Source organism: Meles meles, chromosome 4, assembly GCF_922984935.1.
Source record: "Meles meles chromosome 4, mMelMel3.1 paternal haplotype, whole genome shotgun sequence".
Taxonomy (NCBI): Eukaryota; Metazoa; Chordata; class Mammalia; order Carnivora; family Mustelidae; genus Meles; species Meles meles.
Genome location: NC_060069.1, coordinates 127,870,855 through 127,874,690, shown reverse-complemented (window position 1 = coordinate 127,874,690; position 3,836 = coordinate 127,870,855). Strand labels below are relative to the sequence as shown.

Sequence of the window (3,836 nt, the reverse complement as noted above, 5' to 3'; positions counted from 1 at the left end):
ATGGATAAAACAAATGACTTAGTAAACAACAGATGTTGGTAAGAATATGGAGAAAGGGGAACATTTTTTTTTTAAGATTTTATTTATTTATTTGACAGACAGAGATCACAAGAGAGGCAGGCAGAGAGAGGGAAGCAAGCTCCTTGCTGAGCAGAGATCCCAATGTGGGGCTTGATCCTAGGACCCCGGGATCATAACCTGAGCTGAAAGCAGAGGCTTTAACCCACTGAGCCACCCAGGCGCCCCAAGAAAGGGGAAAATTCTTATACTGTTGGTGGAAATGCAAAGTGGTATAGCCACTCTGGAGAAGAGCATGGAGGTTCCCCAAAGAGTTAAAAAGAGAAATACCCTACAACCCAGTACCACTAGGCATTTATCCAAAGGATACAAAATAGTTATTCAAGGGGCATATGCACCCCGATATTTGTAATATTTAAAAAGTATCATGAAAAATACATCATATTTATGACTTTATATAATCACAAAATGTTGATTTTCTTTGAAATGAGAAATTAAATTAAATGTTATAAAATTCATTAAAAAACACCTGCTTTCAACATCATTTTGCTTTTACTCATCATATTTTTAACCCATCACATTTTTTAATTTACATTTTATTCTTCAGATACCAATAGAAAAATAACAGACAAATTATTGAAATATCTGGATATTCGAAAATGTAACCCAAATGATGTTTTTTCTGCTATTTTTGCAAATAAATATGCAAATAGTCTATGCTATTGTTTCAAGTTTGAATTAAATATTCATAAGTCTCTTGTCTAATATAGAACTGTAGACATCATTACTATCTGCCATCTAAGAAACATGTGCCATCTAAAATTTTATAATTTGAAAATAAACTTGAATATAATACCCATGATGTAAATTCCCTAAATACATATTGCTACATTGATATTTAATGGAAAATAACAGAAACAAATTTTGATAATTTAAATAATTTAAAAGTAAATGAAATAGACACAATTTATATGTTTGAAGTATATGATATCCTAAGACATACTGTTGAAGTTAAGTCTGTGATTTACTAAATATATTACTATACTCAGGTGGTTGTTCAGTTCCACTATAGATAATACCAACTGTACAGTGTTCAAGTAATACTATCTTCTCACTGAAAATATAGCTTACAAATATTACCAGTTTGGTATGGGATTTATACATTGTGATATTTGTTTTCAGGACATAACCATCAAGTAACTGGATAAATAATGCCTAATAAAATGCAAACAGTTCTGTTGAAAGTGAGAAAAAATAGCCAAATACAATTAACTGTTATGATTGTGGTATGAATCAGAAATCACACAGCCCCAGTTGCTGCTTTTAACCTCCTTACAACCAAGAAAGAATGGTCTGAAGACATAAGCCCTATGTAGGACACAAGAAAGAAAGAATCTTGGTTCTTGATGTTCAAACCACAAATTGTACATGTTCTCTATAATATATGTCATATGAGCCAGTAAATCTTTGTTGCAAAAGCTAGATTGAGTTCAGGTTTCTCAAGCCAAAAGCATCCTGACAAATACAATACAAATATCTTCTTAGTGGATAATTACACTTCTATGTACTTATCTGTGAATGTACATAAAGTAATAGATCAAAATATATTAATTACACTATTAGTAATGGTGAAAATGGGAAATTGTTCTCATGTCATAGTATGATGTATGACATACTATAAAATATTATATATCAAGTAAAAATAATTGTGTATATCTATAAGGCTAACAGTGGAACTATTAATCAGAAAAATATGCATAAAATGTATAGGGAGTTACTACATTTGTCTTATTTAAAAAACAGTTTGGCATACATACATAAATGTATATAAATAACAGGAAAATTTTGTAGCTTACTCTTAATGGTGGTAGCCTCTAGAGAAAAATAAAATTGGTTTTAATATAGAGAAAAGGACTCTAAAAGGACTTAAAATATATTAATCTTGTTAAGGTCTTTATTTTTAGTAGGTATGTATTTATAATGGCTAAAACACATGTATTAGTTTTTCTCAAAGCATATTTATCAGTAAGAACTTAAAGGATTAAATATGCAAGTACCAAAACAAAGCAAAAAAAAATTGATTTTTACAATAAAACTAATACTTAATCTTTTTATTCTCTCCAAGTGCAATAAATCATCTTCAGACTAAATATTTTTAAAACTTATTGGACTCAAATTTCACTTACCATAACAAATTAATGAAAATTATTATATAATAATATTTATTATATTTATTGTTATTATAGATATTACCTTAAGAATTTTTACTTACAAAGTATTTATTATTAAGTGATATATATTTTTAAGCCACGGAAGTGCAATGTACCATAAAGCAGCCTGATTTCAATTGAGACTGAATGGTTTGTAAGACCCAGAGTTGGCTCAACTTAGGCTCAGATATAACCGTATTAGGAAACTGTATTGAATGAGTGAATCCAGTAAAGTTCAGCGGGTTAGTATGATTAAAATAAATTGTCAACCACAAAGGCCACTGATTTTCCCAGTGGTTGCTGATATACCATTGGGGTATTGAGGACACAAATTTCCTCAAATTAATTAAATTAAATTAGGCACACTAAATTGTAAAAGTACATTTGAAATTTTGATTATTGTTGATAATACAGTAATAATTTTATTATATTGTACTTTGCATCATGTATGTTTTATATCCATATATATTTATATTCACACATATTTACATATTTATCTTTTCTAGTAATCTGTGAATCAGAGTGAAGAGGGATGATCCACTAACATCTAAAGGATAATGCCTGAAAGAAAGGAAAAATCCACAAAATATCAGTTTAATGTATGATGGTGAACAAATATCACCGTGAGGAAGATATTGGAAAGTCACTGAATAATCATAGCTTATTAAAATCTATATGTAGATAAAATTTCTTAGAAAGTATGTACCTAAAATAACTGGGACTGTGTTTAACTCTGAAACATTTGGGGAACCAGCAGTCACATTTATGCAAATAGTTCATTCTATTAAGTGATTTAGTTTAATTAAAACATAGAACTATGGGTTATAGGATATGTTTGATAACCACATTCCAACAGAATTTGCTGAAAACACCAGACTAATATAAAAATTGGAGAGACATACTCTGGTTTCTTTTCAGATCGCATAAATCTTTTGTCTTTACTAAAGACTTCCGTGGAGAGGAACAATTCTGAGTTTTTAACCAATTTTTTGAGGCCTTGCATTTAACAAGGCTATTAATACTGTTCAATAAAAGAATAATTTGTGTCAAAAAAATGGAGAGACATGAATCTCTGATGGAAAGCAGGAAAAGGTATCTACCACTATAAGGATATTTTGAGTCCTGTTGCTACATAGAATGCAAGAGGTACACAGCAATTCTTCCAGAGAAGGCAACTAACTCAGTGTTGCAATGAAGTAGGTACCAGAACCAAGGGATGAGTTCTAGAATCAAGGGCACCAGTGGAGTTGAACATTCCACTTGATGATTCATTCATAATGCCATTTAAAGGTTTAAGAAGTACCAATCCTTTGTAAAATCGGCACATTCACAAAGAATAGAAATCTGCAGGACCACTGTCAAGAGAATGTTCAATCATGAAGCAATGAATGGTAGGTATAGGAAGGAGGCCTGACACAGTCCTAAGAGATTTTAAAATGGAGATCAAACAAATGCTAAATACGGAAATTTGCCATTGTGTACACTGACTTCCCTAAACACAAAGAAACCACACAGAACTGGGTTTGTCTATGACCCTTTATTTTTCTCCAAACCACTTAGCCTTCAGATCACTAAACTATAAATATAAATTTACATCAACCAGCCATC

General features: G+C 30.8%; 1 non-coding gene across 1 annotated transcript; it reads left to right on the top strand.

Moving 5' to 3' along the window:
- Positions 1–3,126: 3,126 nt before the first annotated feature.
- LOC123941037 lies at positions 3,127–3,242 on the top strand. The gene has a single exon (XR_006818139.1). It is a non-coding gene; the product is annotated as a U5 spliceosomal RNA (small nuclear RNA).
- The last annotated feature ends 594 nt before the right edge of the window (positions 3,243–3,836 follow it).